Genomic DNA, 23,304 nt, shown 5'->3' on the forward strand with positions numbered 1-23,304 from the left:
GCCACAGAGCTCCACCGTGCGCGTTCACCCATTACAGACACACTCTTGCAGCTCCCGTTTAAACCTCTTATCCGGTCGGAGCGTGACGCGAAGCCGTCGCCAGTCACACTCCACCACGACCCACGGATAAGGCAACAAACACAGGAACACAGCTGCAAGAGAGCAAAAATCAGTATTCAGTAATGGGTTCTCAAACATGCACCATCCGGGCGGAGAGCACCCGCAACTGATCCGGATAACTTCTGAACGTCTGCTGCCGCCATCCCGGCGCGTTACCGTCTCTGCTACCGCTGGGTCCGTGATGTATGGCCAGAGACTACTGTTATGTGTCGGACGCAGCCCGGAGAACCGACCAGCGTTTGAAGGACCCAGTATAAAATAAGCAGAGCACGGTACAAAGGATAACAGAGTTTAATAAACATAACAGTGATGTGATAAATATAACAAAAGAGTGCGCGGTCTGGCGTGGTGGATTACGGTGCGCTCCCAGCAGCACTAACGGTCCGGAGCCAGAACCAGTTCGGACCCAAGGACCCCGCCGACACCCCCCAGGTGGCCGCGACAAACCGAGTCTGTGAATGAAGAAATCATCATGTGAGTCCACACTCCACACACAGAGAGACCGCTCAAAGGTGTACAAACAGCAAACACTTCCTGGCTTAATTACTAATCAGCTTCCCACCCTGCAGGCATGGAACACCCTGTTCACAAACTCACTGCAGTGGAAGCTGATTAAAACGACTAACATAACAGCTCAATATAATAAGGTGTGAGGGACACCACATTTACTGACTGTACAAATGTTAGTCACAAAACCAGACGTACCTCAGGAAGTGTGCTGACGAGCGTGAGACCTCACCCTCTCCTCTTTCACAGACCATGCATCAAACCTGGACGTTCTCTGCATCCACTGATGATGAGATGGCTCTCGAGACGACGATCTCACCCGTCTGGTCACAAGGTCGAGTCTCTGGCAAATGCACACTGTGTACTCCAGACTTAAATGCCACCATGTTCCAATCCGTGTAGATGCACCACAGCTGTGGGTCCTGACGAGCCGCACCTGATCAACCTCAGGTGATCAGGGTGAGGTCCTGGTAACTCGGCCACACAGCCACTCAGATCCAGATGCGCACCACCTGGAAGGAAAACCAAAAGACAGAAACAGAAGACCATCAAAAGCCAGCCAGGTACGCCAGCCACAACATAATCTTAAAAGTAGAGAGGGTGTCTGTCTCCCTGATCCGAATTGGGAGCTGGTTCCACAGGAGGTATTAAAGGCACTGCGCTGCGGTGGTTTGAATCATATTTGTCTAATAGATTACAATTTGTTCATGTAAATGGGGAATCTTCTTCACAGACTAAAGTTAATTATGGAGTTCCACAAGGTTCTGTGCTAGGACCAATTTTATTCACTTTATATATGCTTCCCTTAGGCAGTATTATTAGACGGTATTGCTTAAATTTTCATTGTTACGCAGATGATACCCATCTTTATCTATCCATGAAGCCAGAGGACACACACCAATTAGCTAAACTGCAGGATTGTCTTACAGACATAAAGACATGGATGACCTCTAATTTCCTGCTTTTAAACTCAGATAAAACTGAAGTTATTGTACTTGGCCCCACAAATCTTAGAAACATGGTGTCTAACCAGATCCTTACTCTGGATGGCATTACCCTGACCTCTAGTAATACTGTGAGAAATCTTGGAGTCATTTTTGATCAGGATATGTCATTCAAAGCGCATATTAAACAAATATGTAGGACTGCTTTTTTGCATTTACGCAATATCTCTAAAATCAGAAAGGTCTTGTCTCAGAGTGATGCTGAAAAACTAATTCATGCATTTATTTCCTCTAGGCTGGACTATTGTAATTCATTATTATCAGGTTGTCCTAAAAGTTCCCTAAAAAGCCTTCAGTTAATTCAAAATGCTGCAGCTAGAGTGCTGACGGGGACTAGAAGGAGAGAGCATATCTCACCCATATTGGCCTCTCTTCATTGGCTTCCTGTTAATTCTAGAATAGAATTTAAAATTCTTCTTCTTACTTATAAGGTTTTGAATAATCAGGTCCCATCTTATCTTAGGGACCTCGTAGTACCATATCACCCCAATAGAGCGCTTCGCTCTCAGACTGCAGGCTTACTTGTAGTTCCTAGGGTTTGTAAGAGTAGAATGGGAGGCAGAGCCTTCAGCTTTCAGGCTCCTCTCCTGTGGAACCAGCTCCCAATTCAGATCAGGGAGACAGACACCCTCTCTACTTTTAAGATTAGGCTTAAAACTTTCCTTTTTGCTAAAGCTTATAGTTAGGGCTGGATCAGGTGACCCTGAACCATCCCTTAGTTATGCTGCTATAGACGTAGACTGCTGGGGGGTTCCCATGATGCACTGTTTCTTTCTCTTTTTGCTCTGTATGCACCACTCTGCATTTAATCATTAGTGATTGATCTCTGCTCCCCTCCACAGCATGTCTTTTTCCTGGTTCTCTCCCTCAGCCCCAACCAGTCCCAGCAGAAGACTGCCCCTCCCTGAGCCTGGTTCTGCTGGAGGTTTCTTCCTGTTAAAAGGGAGTTTTTCCTTCCCACTGTAGCCAAGTGCTTGCTCACAGGGGGTCGTTTTGACCGTTGGGGTTTTACATCATTATTGTATGGCCTTGCCTTACAATATAAAGCGCCTTGGGGCAACTGTTTGTTGTGATTTGGCGCTATATAAAAAAAAAATTGATTGATTGATTGATTGATCCATGTCTTTATGTCTGTAAGACAATCCTGCAGTTTAGCTAATTGGTGTGTGTCCTCTGGCTTCATGGATAGATAAAGCTGGGTATCATCTGCGTAACAATGAAAATTTAAGCAATGCCGTCTAATAATACTGCCTAAGGGAAGCATGTATAAAGTGAATAAAATTGGTCCTAGCACAGAACCTTGTGGAACTCCATAATTAACCTTAGTCTGTGAAGAAGATTCCCCATTTACATGAACAAATTGTAATCTATTAGATAAATATGATTCAAACCACCGCAGCGCAGTGCCTTTAATACCTATGGCATGCTCTAATCTCTGTAATAAAATTTTATGGTCAACAGTATCAAAAGCAGCACTGAGGTCTAACAGAACAAGCACAGAGATGAGTCCACTGTCTGAGGCCATAAGAAGATCATTTGTAACCTTCACTAATGCTGTTTCTGTACTATGATGAATTCTAAAACCTGACTGAAACTCTTCAAATAGACCATTCCTCTGCAGATGATCAGTTAGCTGTTTTACAACTACCCTTTCAAGAATTTTTGAGAGAAAAGGAAGGTTGGAGATTGGCCTATAATTAGCTAAGATAGCTGGGTCAAGTGATGGCGTTTTAAGTAATGGTTTAATTACTGCCACCTTAAAAGCCTGTGGTACATAGCCAACTAATAAAGATAGATTGATCATATTTAAGATCGAAGCATTAAATAATGGTAGGGCTTCCTTGAGCAGCCTGGTAGGAATGGGGTCTAATAGACATGTTGATGGTTTGGATGAAGTAACTAATGAAAATAACTCAGACAGAACAATCTGAGAGAAAGAGTCTAACTAAATACCGGCATCACTGAAAGCAGCCAAAGATAACAATACGTCTTTAGGATGGTTATGAATAATTTTTTCTCTAATAGTTAAAATTTTATTAGCAAAGAAAGTCATGAAGTCATTACTAGTTAAAGTTAAAGGAATACTCGGCTCAATAGAGCTCTGACTCTTTGTCAGCCTGGCTACAGTGCTGAAAAGAAACCTGGGGTTGTTCTTATTTTCTTCAATTAGTGATGAGTAGTAAGATGTCCTAGCTTTACGGAGGGCTTTTTTATAGAGCAACAGAGTCTTTTTCCAGGCTAAGTGAAGATCTTCTAAATTAGTGAGACGCCATTTCCTCTCCAACCTACGGGTTATCTGCTTTAAGCTGCGAGTTTATGAGTTATACCACGGAGTCAGGCACTTCTGATTTAAAGCTCTCTTTTTCAGAGGAGCTACAGCAATCAATCAATATCTTGATCAGTTATTATATCATTTACTAACAGGGACTTAGAAGAGAGAGACCTAATGTTTAATAGACCACATTTAACTGTTTTAGTCTGTGGTGCAGTTGAAGGTGCTATATTATTTTTTCTTTTTGAATTTTTATGCTTAAATAGATTTTTGCTGGTTATTGGTGGTCTGGGAGCAGGCACCGTCTCTACGGGGATGGGGTAATGAGGGGATGGCACGGGGAGAGAAGCTGCAGAGAGGTGTGTAAGACTACAACTCTGCTTCCTGGTCCCAACCCTGGATAGTCACGGTTTGGAGGATTTAAGAAAATTGGCCAGATTTCTAGAAATGAGAGCTGCTCCATCCAAAGTGGGATGGATGCCGTCTCTCCTAACAAGACCAGGTTTTCCCCAGAAGCTCTGCCAATTATCTATGAAGCCCACCTCATTTTTTGGACACCACTCAGACAGCCAGCAATTCAAGGAGAACATGTGGCTAAACATGTCACTCCCGGTCCGATTGGGGAGGGGCCCAGAGAAAACTACAGAGTCCGACATTGTTTTTGCAAAGTTACACACCGATTCAATGTTAATTTTAGTGACCTCCGATTGGCGTAACCGGGTGTCATTACTGCCGACGTGAATTACAATCTTACCAAATTTACGCTTAGCCTTAGCCAGCAGTTTCAAATTTCCTTCAATGTCGCCTGCTCTGGCCCCCGGAAGACAATTGATTATGGTTGCTGGTGTCGCTAACTTCACATTTCTCAAAACAGAGTCGCCAATAACCAGAGTTTGATCCTCGGCGGGTGTGTCGCCGAGTGGGGAAAAACGGTAGAAATGTGAACGGGTTGGCGGTGTACACGGGGCTTCTGTTTAGGGCTATGCTTCCTCCTCACAGTCACCCAGTCTGCCTGCTTTCCCGGCTGCTCTGGATCTGCCAGAGGGAAACTAACGGCGGCTAAGCTACCTTGGTCCGCACCGACTACAGGGGCCTGGCTAGCTGTAGAATTTTCCACGGTGCGGAGCCGAGTCTCCAATTTGCCCAGCCTGGCCTCCAAAGCTACGAATAAGCTACACTTATTACAAGTACCATTACTGGTAAAGGAGGCCGAGGAATAACTAAACATTTCACACCCAGAGCAGAAAAGTGCGGGAGAGACACAAGAAGCCACCATGCTAAACCGGCTAAGAGCTAGTAGCTGCGCTAAGCTAGCGGATTCCTAAAAACACACAAAGTGAATAATGTGTAAATAATTTAGAGGTGATTCAGCAGAGGGAGTGCTTTAGTTAAGGCACGTGAAGATTACACTGTGAAACAAATCGTTATCTAGGTAACTAGATCAATCTAACTGCGCAGATTAAACAGCTAACAGATACAGCAAAACACCGCTGTGCTCCGGAACAGGAAGTGATACAATACCGCAGTGAGAGCCAACCACCAGTAGAGGCGATAGATCAAGATAGAGATCGAACAAGGTGTTCGCAATAACCTACACGGTTTTGGCAGTGACCAACAAGGTTTTGGCAGTGGCTGACAAGGTTTTGGCAGTCACCGGCAAAGTTTTGGCAATGACTTAAAGGGTTTTCACATTGAACTCCATGGTTTTGGCAGTGACCAACAAAGTTTGGGGAGTTAGTGACAAGGTGTAGGCAAATAACCTACAAGGTTTTGGCAGTGACCAACAAGGTTTTGGCAGTGGCTGACAAGGTTTTGGCAGTGACCAACAAGGTTTTGGCAGTGGCTGACAAGGTTTTGGCAGTCATCAGCAAAGTTCTGGAAATGACTTAAAAGGTTTGCACATTGAACTCCAAGGTTTTGGCAGTGACCAACAAAGTTTTGAGAGTTACTCTTTGCATTTTCACTTTGTTTGCGTCTAATTTGCCCAAAAACTCCCCTTTAATTCCTGCCCTCAAACGAGACTGTGGTGGCCAATTGTAAGATAAAAAAAAAAACGTTATGAAAATGTGACTCATTTCGTGACGAACAAAACTCTTGAGACTGGGTTGAAAAGTTAACATCTCTGATTGCTGTGTTAAGGTGCCCTGACACTTGCACGACGTTAATCCATGCACTTGCACGCACATCATTGTGACAATCCTACCTGCTGTGTTCCTAGCTGGACACTGTGCTTTGTTTCACTGGCTGCCACGTGTTGTGCGCTGGACACTGTCAAGGGCGCAGTTTAGAACTGTAAATTGGGGGTGGATAAAGTGCGAGGCCCGCAGGGCCGAAGCCCATAGGCTGGGGGTCTGGGGACGCCTCAGGCCCGGCGCCAGAAAAAAAATATTAAGGGGGCGATGTGTTTATCACAGAGGGTGGGGTTGCCCCCCCCACACACACACACAAAAAAAGTGCGCACCAGAGGTTACCTGCCTCTGAGCGTGCATAATGAATTGGGTGCGCTCCTAGAAAGCTCATGTATTTAGGCTACACCGTTGTAAGAGACTGAGTAAGAGTAAAGAGTGATGACAGTATTTTTTAATTATTATTTGAACGTATAGACCCTCGGTCAAGTGATCTCCTGCATACCACAAAACCAAACCAACAACTGCTCTGAGAAACGACATGAGACAGTAGATTAACCCCACATACAGCCCTCCATCACAAGCGCAAACACAGCGCAATTGGGTTAAAGATAAAACGGGTCAAAGATAAACCTTTCATGTAGATATACAGTGGTCCCTCGTTTATCGCGGGAGTTACGTTCTAAAAATAGCCCGCAATAGGCGAAATCTGCGAAGTAGTCAGCGTTATTTTTTACAATTAATATAGATGTTTTAATGCTGTAAACCCCCTCACTACACACTATACACTTTTCTCAAACAGGCATTAACATTTTCTCACTTTTCTATCCTGTGTAAACACTCTCAAAGTTTAAACCTTAGTAGAAAAATAAGACCAACCTGTTTTCAGGCCCAAACATTTGTTTGAGAAATAAAAATAGAACGTTTTCCTATAAATAATTATGATGGCTTTTAGAACTAACGAATTTAATTTTAACGATCAACCTACGAGGTTGGACACATAAGAAATTATTAATAGTGACTGACCAGTATTTCACAGTTCCTCTGATCGCGCCTCTTTGTCCTGGCGCCGTGCCAGTGTGGCGCCTTTTTCCACTCACACCTCGCTGCAGGTGTCTTTCTCCGAGTGAAGAACACAGTTATGGGTAGTTGTTGGCGCTCTTTTTTCTTCTGGACGAGAAGATTCTTATAAACAGACACGCAGAACACAATGCGCGTGCTCTCCCTTCGCAGTGCTGCAACAGGTGTCCCGTCATCTCGACAGAACACCGGCCTGCTTGATGAGGACACAGAGCACAATGCACTGTTAAAAAAAAAAAAAAAAAAGCATGCAAAATTGGACTAAAAAAATTTGCGAAACTGCGAGGCGCTATATTTTCCAGTATTTCTTTTTCTTTCTTTTTAATTTTTATTTTTGATAACTCTCATATCCGAGGGGGTGAGGTTGATGACGTGAGGGGGCGTCACCCCCAAACGCCCCCTCGTGGTGCCGGGTCCGGTGCACAGCATCACCAAAGTTATTTGGCAACAAGAACAAAACAAAATGCTTTCATAAAGTGAAGTAAAAAAAAATACTAACTTCAAATGTATGCTGGACACAGTTGTTGGTACCCTTTGAAGAAGTGTCACTTTTACAGCCAGTCTGTTGCACCACCACTCACAGCGTCATAGTGAAGTGGAGCAGAGAAGGATTTTCATACAACAAAACAGATCAAATCTAGGCTTGCATCTCTCATGTACCCTCTGGCAAACTGTAGCTGAAATTTCACGTTTTTAAGAAAATCCTTCTCTATGCCACTCCACAATGAAGCTGTATAAATGGTGATGCAAAACTTAAAACTTACACTATGCACAATTTCTCCAATTACAACTACAGAAGTCTATAACTTCTTCAGAGTCTTCTGGGTCTTTTGGTGGCTTTTCTCACTTGTCTCCTTCTTGCACAGCCGCTTAGTTTTTCAGAACTGTCTTCTCCACAGAGATTTACCATAGAGGGTCATACTGTTTGTATTTCTTCATAACTGATGTAAATAAAGTCCAAAACATAATCAGTGACTTTGTAATGTTCATGTATTCATCCCCTGACTTGTCTAAAGAAAACTGGCTGTAAAAGTGCTGATTTACTGTAAATTTACTGTAAATACTGTAAATTTACTGTAAATACTGTAAAAAAAAAAAAAAAGCATGCAAAATTGGACTAAAAAAATCCGCGAAACTGCGAGACGCTATATTTTCCAGTATTTCTTTTTCTTTCTTTTCTTTCTTTTTATTTTTGATAACTCTCACATCCGAGGGGGCGAGGTTGATGACGTGAGGGGGCGTCACCCCCAAACGCCCCCTCGTGGCGCCGGGTCCGGGGCCGCTTTAGGCCCCCAGAAGGTTTCTAGAAAAGCTCAGATGCATTCTGAGCATCCAGAACAGTAATTTTAATGTTTTGAGAAGACCATAAAGTGGACACCATTTCACTTATACAATTTGAAAGTGTGGATATAAGTACTTTATTCTGAGAATAGCCAGCACTGATTTTATTAACATCCTGGTGTAAATAAGGTATCACCACATGTGTAGAACTCAAAAAGAATGATAGGTTGAGTTTTCGTTAAAAAAACAACTGCAATGTGGTAAAATGTATTCATAAATATGAAAGAACAGGCTCTTAATAATTATTAACTATCGCATACTGTATTTTTTTTTCTCAAGATTTGTTTTTGCATAAGTTTGAAAAAACAACAAATCATAAGTTTATGATAAATTACTTATCATGAATTTAATTTTCAAGGTGGCAGTAATGGCAACACTCATACTGAACACAATTTTGCTTGCATAGATTGATTTTGGAGATCAAGCAGTAATTGCAGATGGGCTTTCTGAGGTCCCAGATAGCTTTTCTGATTTCCTTTTCTAACTTTCAGAATTCATTAAATTAGCATATGGTCCATTGATACTTATGTGTAGACACTAGTCCCTAAAGGCAAATATTTTTGGTTTCAAATCTGGGCAAATGCAGTCCCAGAAAATTCCGAATGTGACAAACAAGAAACAGGCGTTGTAAACAAGTCAGTGCTGCTAAAAATACAAACTTGCAGAAACAAAGATACTATTCTGACATGGTTTGCACATAAGATTGGCATAGCATGTTTCAAGTACACACATATATGTCAGAAGGTGGGGGGGACATACCATATTCTGTCCCCCCTGGTTGAAAAGGTGGGGGGGACATGTTCCCCCCACCCCCCACCAAATTGCGCCCATGGACACTGTGTATATAAAATAATTATTTTATTGTGGATTAATTATTTTCTGTCCAAGTTAGCTGTTGAAAACAACTCTAATCACTTCCGGAATCATAGAGGAGCACTGCAGCTGCTGCTTTTTCTTGCGTGCGCATGCGCTGAACAAGGTGGAGAAAGCATTTGGAGCCGTCTAAAAAGGTAATTATTTGTCATGTTTATATTGTAACGGCTTGGTGAAACAGTTGCATGTTCTTTCCTTCCTGTGTGCAGCAGTATGAGTTTGTTTGTTGTAGATTTAACATCCCGTTATAGTCGTTCAGATGAGCTGCGCTCTGATGCAGTGCGCTGACGCAACCACTCACACTGTTCACTTCTTCTTCACTCGACTTGACAAGCTGCACGTGTCATCTCACGCACCATCAAGAATCAATGTGCATCAACACGTAGTGTTGGCGAGTAGATCGTGTAACGTTTACAGCCATTTCACGTTTGTTGCATCACTTTGATGCGTGAGAGATTTTTTGAACATTTCAAAATTGCGCACTTGCAAGCGGCAGCACACATCTCACATTCAGTCTACACCGGTTCACAGCGGGTTTACTCACTAGTACGATACACTGCGTACAGGTGTGCGAATCAAAGTAGTTCAAGTGTCAGGGGGCCTTTACTCCTACAAAGCCATGGACCACCCAACTTGAATATTTCACGAGGTGAATGATAGAATGTTCCATTCAATGAGGCGAAGCTGAGTTGAATGGAACATTCCAGCTTTCACCAAATGAAATATTCGTTCCATTGAAAGAATGTAAAGACATTCATTATTTGTTTTATATAACAGCTAAGCACTTTTATTAATTTATAAACAACAGCAAAGGGACTTACATTTTGGTGTTCCACTGATGCTTAACAGTCCAACACAAACTTTAATTTGCAGTCAAAAATTGCAACAATGTTGTCTGTGATGTCGTGCACTGACTTTGTGTACTTCAAAAAAAAAAAAAAAAGACATATAGTTCCTCAGTCCAGCGAAAAATCACGTCAGAAATTTGTCCAGTTTTTCATCGTAACAGCTCTTCATGCCTCCAGACGGCTTACAGCATAGTGGATTTGTTTTTTTGCATTAGAATAATTAGTAGTGTCACTTAGCTCCTTCAAATCGTTGTCCACCAACAAAACAAACTCCACAATGTTCAGCTAAACACCACCCCTAGTAGTGTGAACATGTGCTGTGGCCGGGCGTGCAATAGCACATTTCATATAGCACCAAAACTGCACACTAAAAACAAGTATTGCACTGTTAATGAAACACAATGGGAACGAAAAGGAAAAAGAAAATTTGTGATATGTTTTACATATTTTAAATCAATTGTGAAGAATAAATCTACACACCTCTCTGTTTCCCATACCTAGCGCAGCCTTTTTGGAACAAATTGGACTTTGAATGTTCCCAGGGCCGTATCCCCGGGCGGCGTTGTCGGTCCTTTTCTCTAAGATTAAAATTAAATTATAGTTCCTTTTTTAAAAATCAGAATAACAAACAAACCCACTCAACTCCACTTCGCCACACTGGCTATGGGAAAAATATCAATTGCATGTAAATTCTATAACATTCATACAATTATTAATATCAAAGTAAGCGACGCCAGCAGCCAGTGCCTCAACTCACCTGTTTGAGATGAACTTGGCTTGTGTGCTGCAATCTCTGCTCTCCCTGTGGACTGCAGCATGTACCAGTTCTCACACTCGATGCTTGTGCACAATTACCAACCTAGAGAGTAAATATAACAATATAATAATCAGAATGTGAATGAGGCATGTTCAAACATTTTCAAGCTGTGTAACAATTCATTTAATTTTGCTGAGTTTCATCATCATGACATTAAATTAATATCACAATTACACATTTCTTAATACAGTTCAGGTTATATGATCAGTTCATTTTAATTGTCCATTCATAGCTAGGAGCATTTGTTTGTTTTTTCTTTCCCTTTTAGTGACAACCAATCACAGCTCTTGGAAGACTGTGTCATACTTAGCAATGGGGTCATCCCCGCCTCTTCACAAAGACAAAAGTTTCTGTCCACTCCTTGCTCAGACTAGATCTCAGACACTTCCTGGATCACTCTTAGACTAAGAGTCCTTGCCAGGAATCTTTAGGCTAAGTTGGGAGTTGACTGAGAGGACTATGAGAATCTTTGTGTATATGGGCCCTGGTCTTTAGAGTTCTTCTGGTGTCTGTCTTGATGTGTGGTTGAGACTTGAATGCTAACCAGTGACCTCAGGCGATGACTGGATGGCTTTTCGCTGAAATGACTATGCGTTAAACGCATAATTACTTAGGAAGCCGAAGATAAGAAATATCACTTGCATTGTGAGAGAATGTCACCTTCAGTGTTTTGGTTATGTGGCTGAGCTGGGGAAGCCCAAGGGGAACCCACATCTCACCTGGCTGCGGCAGATAGATGTGGGAATGGACTGGGTGTCTGCCTGGGTGGTTGTCATCTAGGATCCAAGGTGGTTGTATGGTGTCGTGGATGGATGCGGCAAAGCGCTGCACCAGTGCATGCTCACATACTTGACATTTAATGCCTGCAACACTTTCCAAAAAAAGTTGGGACGGGGCAATTTTTTTCTAAATACTGTATAACAATGACATCATCATTCTTTCAGCCAGTTTTCTTGAGCCAAGTCAGAGAATGAATACATGAATATTTCCAAGTCACTGAATATGCCCAGACAGGGAGAACATGCAAAGTCCACACGGGAAGTGACCGGGTTGGAAGCAAATCTTGGACCTTCTCACTGTGAGACAACAGTGCTAACCACTAAGCCACTGTGCTGCCCATCTACAAATGTAAGACTAGTAAACCTTTCCTTGCCAACAAAGGAACCTAATCGTCTGGTTTCCACAGTCCTACTCACAGGGTTGGGAGGGTTACTATAAAAATGTATTCCCATACAGTTACTAGTTACCTGTTGAAAAATGTAATCAGTAATGTAATCCAAGTACCATAATATTAAAGTAATGTCATTTGATTACTTTCAATTACTTCTGGATTACTCCAATACCAAATATGCTAATACAGACAAAAGAAACTAAATAGAAATAGTCTTGACTACATAGTACAGGTTATTAAGCAAAAATAAAACTGTTTCTTTTACATGGCATGCTCTGTTTTACTTCACATTATGAATTAAGAGTGCCACAATATTGTTTTAAACACACCCAGTGTTCACCTGCTAAATTTTTAACAAAAAATGCCAAACAAATGAAGGATAATGAAAACTCAGGCATGTGTGGATGAATGTGGCTTGCAGAACAAAATACTAAACAAACAAAAAAAGCCTACTACTTCAGTAAATTCGCACCATGTTTAACCGTGTTTCCGCACCAGTTTAACCGTGTTTCCGTAAAAACATGTCAACCTCACTTGCTCTTATTGATCTTATCAAGGAAGTAACTAATCAAATTGACAACAAGATGCATTCCATTGGCATTTTCATAGATCTCCAGAAAGCATTTGATACTATCAATCACAAAATACTATTAAAAAAACTATGTAAATATGGGATTAGAGGGGTCGCGCTAAAGTGGGTAGAATCATATCTTAACAATAGACAGCAGTATGTACAGGTGGGTGAGCATACATCTGGATGTAGAATTATATTGTGTGGAGTCCCACAGGGCTCTGTTTTATCAATCAATCAATCAATTTTATTTATATAGCGCCAAATCACAACAAACAGTTGCCCCAAGGCGCTTTATATTGTAAGGCAAGGCCATACAATAATTACGTAAAAACCCCAACGGTCAAAACGACCCCCTGTGAGCAAGCACTTGGCGACAGTGGGAAGGAAAAACTCCCTTTTAACAGGAAGAAACCTCCATCAGAACCAGGCTCAGGGAGGGGCAGTCTTCTGCTAGGACTGGTTGGAGCTGAGGGAGAGAACCAGGAAAAAGACATGCTGTGGAGGGGAGCAGAGATCAATCACTAATGATTAAATGCAGAGTGGTGCATACAGAGCAAAAAGAGAAAGAAACACTCAGTGCATCATGGGAACCCTCCAGCAGTCTAAGTCTATAGCAGCATAACTAAGGGATGGTTCAGGGTCACCTTTGACTCTTTGTCACCCTGGCTACAGTGCTGAAAAGAAACCTGGGGTTGTTCTTATTTTCTTCAATTAGTGATGAGTAGTAAGATGTCCTAGCTTTACGGAGGGCTTTTTTATAGAGCAACAGACTCTTTTTCCAGGCTAAGTGAAGATCTTGTAAATTAGTGAGACGCCATTTCCTCTCCAACTTACGGGTTATCTGCTTTAAGCTGCGAGTTTGTGAGTTATACCACGGAGTCAGGCACTTCTGATTTAAAGCTCTCTTTTTCAGAGGAGCTACAGCATCCAAAGTTGTCTTCAATGTGGATGTAAAACTATTGACGAGATACTCTATCTCACTTACAGAGTTTAGGTAGCTACTCTGCACTGTGTTGGTATATGGCATTAGAGAACATAAAGAAGGAATCATATCCTTAAACCTAGTTACAGCGCTTTCTGAAAGACTTCTAGTGTAATGAAACTTATTCCCCACTGCTGGGTAGTCCATCAGAGTAAATGTAAATGTTATTAAGAAATGATCAGACAGAAGGGAGTTTTCAGGGAATACTGTTAAGTCTTCAATTTCCATACCATAAGTCAGAACAAGATCTAAGATATGATTAAAGTGGTGGGTGGACTCATTTACATTTTGAGCAAAGCCAATTGAGTCTAATAATAGATTAAATGCAGTGTTGAGGCTGTCATTCTCAGCATCTGTGTGGATGTTAAAATCGCCCACTATAATTATCTTATCTGAGCTAAGCACTAAGTCAGACAAAAGGGCCTAAACTGTAAATGACCTTTGTAATGTAACCACAAAATTAAAATTTATACTATTCGCAGACGACACAACAATACTAGGTTCTGGCAAAGATCTACAGCTTCTGGTGACTGAAATCACAGCAGAGATGTGCAAAATTAAAGAATGGTTTCATAGAAACAAATTATCATTAAATGTATCAAAAACAAAAATGATGTTATTTGGGAAAAGTAGAAAGGAAACTCAACCAGAAATCCACATTGATGATGTAAAAAATGATTGTGTAAAAGAATTTAAATTTCTTGGTGTGATTCTGAGTCATGATATTAGCTGGAGACCGCAGATTACCAGTATTGCCAGAAGGTTGCAAAAAACGTAGCAATAATGGGAAAATGCAGATATCTACTTGATCAAAAAGCTCTTGTCATTCTGTATTGCTCTCTCATCCTGCCCTACATAAATTACTGTGCTGAGATCTGGGGAAATGCCTATGCTAGCCACTTGACGCCACTTTATAGACTGCAAAAAAAAGCTATTAGGATTGTGCATAACGTTGGCTTTAGGGACCATACTAACACACTGTTCCTAACATCCCAAATCCTAAAACTTGATGACATAATAAAGTTGAAAACTCACTCATACAAAGCAGTTTACTGCGTACTTCCCAGTAACATCCAAAATATGTTTTTGAAAAGAGAAGGAGGATAGTTACGAGAGAATCTCAACCTTAAAGTTCAGTGTGCGCGTATAACTCTCAAAAGCTAATGTATTACCAGAAGGGGGGTAAACCTATGGAATGCACTACAGGATCATTTGAAAAATGCTACAAGTATATTACAATTTAAAAGACTATATTAAATGTATGTATTTAAAGAGTATGCTAAAGATCAATGATCTATTTGTGTGAAACTTACTAAAAGGTCTATGGACAGACACCTGCACACTGTGGAGTGCATGTGGCTGGGATGGACATTATTGGTTTACTGACTGAAGTTTGTTACAGTAGTGTTGCTAATCACTCAAAAATGTAAGTATAAAATCAATAATGAAAATTGTTGCAAGAGCTTTGTGCAAAAGAAGCAGCTTATAAACGATGATACTGTAGAGGGGTAGGCTCACATAAGCAATAGCTTCAGCCTACTCCGTTTGAGTTGTATGTTTTCTTTTTCCCTATAAATGTATATGAATGTATTGTTTAATCTGCTCAATAAACTTAAAAAAAAAACAACAAAAAAAACATATCAGTCCACTTATTGAACGTTCAAAATAAGAACAAAAGCATAATGAAAACCATTAAGTAAATACTGTCAGTAAGGAGGCGTGGTCGCCATTTTAATTCCGGGCAAGTTAGTGATTTGCATGCATAGAAGTTCAAGAAACAGGTGGAATATGCTGGAAAGCTGCGCATGTTGGCAAAGCCACAAACAGAGGAACAATATTTCCTTCCATAAGTAAGTGGTTTTGGTTCTTCTTGTCACTTTGACCGATATTTGGATGATAAACAGCTGTATGTCTCCTGCGGTACCTGTGTCGCCCGATGACACGGACCATTAACTCTTCACTTATGTCTAGTTGATGTTTTCCACTACTAGACCAATGTCTAGTTAAAATACTGGTTGTTAATGATTAAAATTGTTCGACAAGACTGGGGATTTTTTTTAAATTTGCACCTTAAAATAATGAGATTATAATGACCCGCGCTGTGCCGCTCACAGTCACACCCACACGTAGAGATGTGTACCCACACCACTGACTTCATGAATGAAACTCGGTCAAACTCGGTGTATTCCGTTACTCCCCAAGCCTGCCTACTCAACACCTAGCCCATATAAACACTGAAGATAGCAGGATCCAGAACACATCTAATCCCTGACAAATGCAATATTCACTGGGGAAAATGTCAAGAGATTCTGCCTCTGCTCTGAAGAACACTCAAATACTTAGTGAAACTCAACACAGGCTGCAAAGAATCACTGCTGATATTCATATTTGCATTCAATCATTACTTTAATGATCCTCTCCGCTATAACTTTTCAATGCTTCCAGATGTTACTTTCATAATGTTCATAAGTGTGCTCTCTGTGCTCTCTGGACCAAAATTTTCACGAAGATCACACATTAACACTCTTGTGACCTTGTTAAGGGCTCCACACATAACACTAAATACGCAGAAACCAGAAGAAAATCCACAAACCAACCACAAAATGGGGAACCACGAAACATTCCACCTGCTGTCGTGAGGGATGCATGGTCAGACAGGCATGCACAATACACCGGCAATGGTTTTGTACACACTCATGTGCGTGCATGAACACTGTGAGCAGCCGGAATGTGTTGTACCACATCACGCCGCTGCTGTGGAGAAAAACACATACACACCATAAAAAACACCACAATTTATTGAATCCCTCTTATCGAGCGGACAATACAAGTATGAACTGTTCCTCTGTAGATGACCCACGGTCATAGACGTACAGTCATGACATGACATGAATGAAGCAATACGCTCTTATCACGTCCACATCTGCTGGTCCGGCATGTCCAGTTGTCCCGGCATGTGTGTCCGGCCTAACGCGTGTCATGTGGGTGGTGCACCGCAGGACAGACACCGCATCATGTGGAACAGAGCTCATGTGGGTGACGTGACATTCAGATCATCTGCTGTGTTTTCTCATGATCTGACGGTCCGTTTCACCTGGGACAGCCTGTCAAAGTGCAATGTGTGTGCTTGCTTGCTCACTGCAGCCTGTCGCAAAAGGTTGTATGTATATGTTTTATGTATTTCCATGTGAGGACAGCAAGCAGACACATGCACGTCACAGTAGACAATTGTAAGGTCATGTCCTTCAAAACATGATATGTGTTCCCCTGCTGTGACATCCAGAACCAGAAATCTCAACAGCTGCTGTTGTCGGTGGCAGTTCAGTGCAGAGGCAGCTAAAAGTTTCACAAATGGCATGCAATTCCTCCTTCATGCGCTAGTCGGCTTCAGTCGTGTGTGAAGGGGCCCTAACAGTAGGTCACTATCAATACCTTGTCACCATGATAACCTATTAAGATTTCAAGGCTGGGTCCACCCATCACACCTCTTGTCGCTGTGATAACTCATCAGTACTTCCAGGTATAGCTTTCAAATTGGATGCACTTGCTCTTTGCACTAAAACCTTAAACAAGTTTGCACATGAGTGCTTGTGACACTGATATAAAAGTATGCTACAGTCAAAACCTTGCAGATCACAGCCGCAAACTTGTCAGCAACCTAACTCATCAAACCTTCCAGGTATTACTTTCATATCAGATACACACACTTTCTGGACCAAATTCTTGGACAAGTTCACATGCATGCAGTCTGTAAAATCTTGTAGGTCAGTGCCAAAACCTTGTCACGAACTTAACCAATCAAAGCTTACGGATATTGTGTTCATATTGGATGCCTATACTCTCTCGACCAAAATCCAGGATGAGACTGGATATAAGCACTTGTGACCTAGATAAAAGTCACTTCCAGAACTTTGTCGGTGACTGCCAAAACCTTGTCAGCCACTGCCAAAACCTTCTTGGTCACTGCCAAAACCATGTTGATCACTGCCAAAAACTTGTAGGTTATTGCCAACACCTTGTCGCATTTGTCGCATTCTATGTCACATAGAAAACAGACACTTGAACGAGATCATACAATCAGGTAAAACATCTACAGGTCAGAGCCATCAAGAGTGATTTAAAAGTGTTAAGTGGCACTGGGTCTTTCAGTGTGAACTCATTTTGGAGTTCCAAGCGTGGAATGTTGGAATGTTGCCTGTCAGGGGTGGGGGGGAAGATTTCCAGGGTGGGAAGCTATACTGTTACACCGGAGCACAAACGTGTCGAGGCGGTTTTGCAGGTGAGAGAACGTAGCTACTCTGGTTAGCTGTGTAGGCTAACACTTACCGACACGGCATCTCCCATTTGCCTCATCTTCCCTTCTCCACTGGGAACGTAAAAAAAAAAACACTTTTCACGACTGCTTCGGTGATTGCAGCCAAAAACAAAACAGTGCACCATTTATCCATGTGAAGTTATGCTGTGTATATATTGCACAATGGGAACGCCTGTCCTCATAAGTGGTCAAATCCTGCAATATCACACAGGATTCAAACAAGACTGCAGTGTTCTCTTACTAACCCTACCACTCCCCCTAACCTTAAACATAACCATAACCTAACCCTACCCCTTCTCCTAACCATAACTCTCCCCCCCCCCCCCCCCCCCAGACCCCCCTGCATCACTTTTCATTTCATGCTCCCATCATGGAATAACAGGACCATGAATTTATGGTCCTGTTATGAAAATGTGGTACTTTTCGTGACAATATCAGGAACCAATAGGTTAATGTATATTTTGTGATGCTGAATCATGAAATGCTGTGAGATATTGTCGTAAATTTTAGGTAAAAACATGGAGGGGAGGAAAAGAACTAGAGGTAAAATTGTAATGATAAAAGAAAATTAGACAGAAAAACATTCCGAGAGAGCAATAAGAGAAAGCTTCAGAGAAATGTAAGTTTTAAGATATGATTTAACAAATAACACTGTTTTATGTTGTGTCATTGTGTGTCAGTGGTTCAATTCAACTCTTGTTACATTGTTTCCAAAGGCCTTTTATTGCCTGTTAAACCTGTGGATATAATTGTCCTTTGTTTTGTTCCATGTCTCTATCCAAGTATTGTATGAGAACAGTAAAGCTATTCTTATAGCTTAAGAATCTTTGGTTAATGGCATTCTGTGTTGGTTTGGCAGTGGTGAAGGTGAGTGTTTAAAGCTTTTAAAAGCTTGGCTGGGTTTGCACAGCCTGAGCTCTAAAATCTTTTCACTTGTGGTTTTAAAGCAGCATTGAGTCCAAATGTTGTGATTAACTTAGTTTGAGAAGTAAAGAGAAACACTTAGGCTGCTCCCATGATTGAGATTTCCATCGATGGATGTAAAATCAGTACTTATCCAGAGTCAAAGGTCCAGAAGCTGCTTGAAAAACACAACAGCTCAGTCATATCTTTGACTTTGTCTTTACTCTGAACTTCCTCTTTGCTCTTGTTTTCCAAAGAATGTCTATCTCATCCTCTCTGACACCTCATGCTATTGCAAGTGATGTTGCATTTACAGACGATCCAAACTCTGACCTCATTTCACCTTTGCTGCTCCGCATCCCGGTGCTGAAGATGGAGATTCTCTTCTCGTCATGTGATTGCTGAACCTTTGTTCTTGTTCTCTTTATGACACACTCCGTTATTATTACCTCCCCTCTTTGTAAAGGTTAGAATATTTATCGGCAAGGGGCAAGGCGTGTGTGTACCATGCATGTGTGCACAGTGACTTCAGTATATTAGAAATGTCTTCTATTTAGGTCCATTTCAGTGATGGGGGGCAGCTGAAGTGGTTTTGATAAAATGAGAAGGCCAGTTAAAGCGGGGAAAGAGCCGATGTTTGACAGGAGGCCTTTCTAAATCCCACACTCATCCATCATAAGTGACATTTTTGCACTCTGAAGGCCTGATAATAGCCTTTTGCATTTTCACACTGTGCTTTGCCTCCTGGATTTGATTGGAGAAAGAGAGAGAGAGAGAGAGAGAGAGACGGAGGAAAAGGCGAAGCAGGTGGGATGGGGGATTTGCAGTTTCATTCATTCATTCTCTCTCTTTTTTTTTAGTTCCTCATCATCCCACTCTTGCTCCTTCAAGGCTGCTCCTCTTGTCTTCCCCTACATTTTGGGAAATCACTCTCTGAATTGGAAAAGGTGCCCTGGGGCCACAGACTCATGGACCATGTTTCTCTCTTCTTTTTTTCCCTCTGAGTGTGGATAATTGACTCCCACTGCCTGGTAATTCATCGCTTGCATATGCCAGATAATTCATCAGCAGAAGAGAAGCAGCTGGCCTTGTGACCTTGCAGGTCCTTTGACTGCACAAGCCTCTAAAACAAACCTTCTCATCTAAGCATTTCTGCTTTTATTCACACATATGAATATGCACACATTTAAAAAGACAAGCACTCAGGCCGGGTTCACTTTTAGCCACTTACACCTCGCCCCGCCACAGAAGAGCCATGAGCCTGGACTGAGTGGAGGGAACAAACAAAAAGCTGAGATGATAGATGGGGCACATTGTAGAATTATGAATGAACTGTACCTCCCACATACCTTGAGCAGTGCAGCCTGTCAGCCGGTATCTGTACTAATCTGGGAGAAAATAGAGATGTTTTTACATTAACGGGGCCGAAAAAGAGACGGCCACATAATGAAGCGAGCGCTCAAGCCACTAGAGAGAAACGTCACACTGAGCCCTGTTTGGGATGTAGCAACATTTATCACTACTGACCAGGAATCTGCTTCCATTCTCCTATTTGTTCAGTGTTCTCGCTCATTCTCTCTAATGTGGCCCATCTTCAAACAGATTAGGATTATTGTGACAAGACAGAGGTATCTTTTGTCTTTTCCCGAGCCGTGTCAGTGCCTGCTGCATTTATCACAGTCATCACACAGTCGTAAAGCTTTCAGCTTCCACACCTTGTCCCATTTTTCTCCCAGCAGCAGGTCTGTGGTATATTCACTCTTAAAAGTCTATTATAGCAAAGTGGTAACTGATAAACTGGAGGTTAAGGTGCACTGACACTTGCACGACTTTGATGCACACACTTGCACACACTGTGTTGTGCAGGAGAGTAAACTTGTCTTTAACTGGTGCAGATTGAACGTGAGAGGGGCACCGGCGTGTGCAACTGCACAAAGAGAATTTTGAAATGTTCAAAAATCTTACATGCATAAATCTCGTGCATCGTGGCACGATCTGCTTGCCAACACTACGTGCAGCTTGTCAAGTCGAGTAAAGAAGAAGTGAATAGAGCGAGTGGTTGCATCAGCTCACTGAATCAGAGTGCAGCTCATCTGAACGATTATAACAAGATGTTAAATCTATCATAAACATACTTTTACAGCTGCACACAAGAAGGAAAGAACATGCAACTGTTTTACCAAGCCATGACAATGTAAACAGGAAAAATAATTACCATTTTAGACGGCTCCAAAGGCTTTCTGTAGCTCATTCAGCACGCACACGCGAGAATGGCTCCAGCTGGAATGGTCCTCTGTGATTCAGGAAGCAATTAGAGCTGTTTTCAGCAGCCAACTTGCAGAGAAAATGATTAATCCGCTACAAAATAATTATTTTATATACGCAGCATCCAACGCAGAGTGCATGGCAGCCGGTGGAACAAAGCACGGCGTCCAGCTGGGATCGTCACAATGACGTCCATGCTGGACCCTGCCTCGTGCCCTATGACTGCTGGGATAGACAACACCCCCCCCCATCCCACCTTGTGACCCTTAATTGGAATAAACTGATATAGAAAATGAGTGAATGTTTGTGCCTCTAAAGAGGCTCCTTTTTGGCAGCAGGGGGCACTGTTCTGGTGCTCAATACCTTAAGCCCCCCTGACGACTTTTATTGCACACTTGCATGCACATTGTTGTGACGATCCCACCCACTGTGTTCCCAGCTGGATGCTAGGCTTTGTTCCATTGGCTGCCACATGTACTGTGCTGGATGCTGCGTATATAAAATGATTATTTCTTAGCGAATTAATCATTTTCTCTGTGAGTTGGCTGTTGAAAACAGCTCTAATCGCTTCCTGAATCACAGAGGAGCACTCCAGACGCAGCTGTTCTCGTGTGCGCTGAACGACGTGGAGAAAGCATTTGGAGCCGTCTAAAAAGGTAATTATTTGTCCTGTTTACATTGTCATGGCTTGGTAAAAGAGTTGCATGTTCTTTCCTTATTGTGTGTAGCTGTAAAAGTATGTAGATTTAACATCTTGTTCGAATTGTTCAGACGAGCTGCGCTCTCATACGGTGCGCTGATGCAACCACTCACACTGTTCATTTCTTCTTTACTCGAATTGATGAGGTGCACATAGTGTTGGTGAGATCGTGCAACATTGCATGACATTTATGCGTGAAAGAATTTTTGAAAATTTCAAAATTCTCTTTGCGGAGTTGCACATGCCGGCGCCTCTCTCACATTTAATCTACACCCGTTAATGATGAATTTACTCTCCTGCACAACACAGTGCATGCAAGTGTGTGCATCAAATCGTGCCAGTGTCAGGGGGCCTTTAGGCTGTCCTTCAGCACAGGGAATGTGAAACGTTGGCCGACTAAGCGACTTGTGTAACAACTTAACGTCAAAAGATGAATCGACTAAGTGTGTTTAGTCCACTAAACAAGATTAGACTGCTTTATGAAACTGGATCCAGGTGTATCCTTCGCAGCCCAAACAATCCCATGAGTCATTGAGAACAAAAAAAATTCAAGACAAAATGGTTGATTTAAGAATAAAAATTCTTTAAAAAAAAGACACTTTTTGGCTGAAATATAGTATTGTAAATGACTGTTTCTCAGTGAAGTATAAATTAGTACTGAAAAATAACTATGGGTTACGCCTACTATGCTAGCTTGTCACTGCTGTCAAGGTTGCCCAGTAACAGACGGTAGAGGCATTAAAGCGTTCAGTGGGCTTGACGTGTCCTTTTAGAATGCTTTGTTGATTAATTAATTAATTAATTGCTTCATACATTAAAACATCTCCAACCCAAAAAGACTTAAAATAGACATTATTATTACAGAGACCAAAACTGAAAGCAGAAACACTTCTCAATAACAGTGCTAACAAAATAAACCTTCCTAATGTTTCTTCCAAGCTTCAGCAACAAAAGTGACCAACTTATTAAAAGTAAACAACCATTCTGTCCTGTTATCATTAGTTCTCCCAAAACATTTCAGGATTTCAAACAAACATTTCATTCATTAAAGTTATTTTAGAAGGGACAATATAAAAGAAAATGAGATGCACTCTTAACTTCTCTGAAATTGTAAAGTTCCCAAAGTGTGTGTTCCTCTAAAGATAGTTTTAAATCTGACATCCTCAAGAGCCAGGAGAAGGATTCCTGTTCTTAATTGAGCAACCAAAGATCTCTGATTTCTTAATTTTTCTTGAACATAAAATTCGGCAGCGTAATTATGTTTGATTTGAATGTACTATGTCCTTAATTTGATTTTTAACAAAATATCAAATGTTGGGGTTTTGGTCTCCAGAGTCTGAAGTCCAGACCTCTGTAGAAGGCAGCCTTAGAAGGATGCAGCCTCTGAATTGGGACACTGTTTCAGT

At 41.7% G+C, this 23,304-nt stretch overlaps 1 long non-coding RNA gene across 1 annotated transcript; it reads right to left on the minus strand.

Moving 5' to 3' along the window:
- Positions 1 to 14,629: 14,629 nt before the first annotated feature.
- On the minus strand, positions 14,630 to 18,735 carry LOC117522128. The gene is made up of 3 exons (XR_004564148.1): positions 18,725 to 18,735; positions 17,199 to 17,202; positions 14,630 to 14,745 (listed from the first exon to the last, which is right to left on the minus strand). It is a non-coding gene; the product is annotated as an uncharacterized LOC117522128 (long non-coding RNA).
- Positions 18,736 to 23,304: the final 4,569 nt, after the last annotated feature.

This window comes from Thalassophryne amazonica, chromosome 12 (genome assembly GCF_902500255.1).
Source record: "Thalassophryne amazonica chromosome 12, fThaAma1.1, whole genome shotgun sequence".
Lineage (NCBI taxonomy): Eukaryota > Metazoa > Chordata > Actinopteri > Batrachoidiformes > Batrachoididae > Thalassophryne > Thalassophryne amazonica.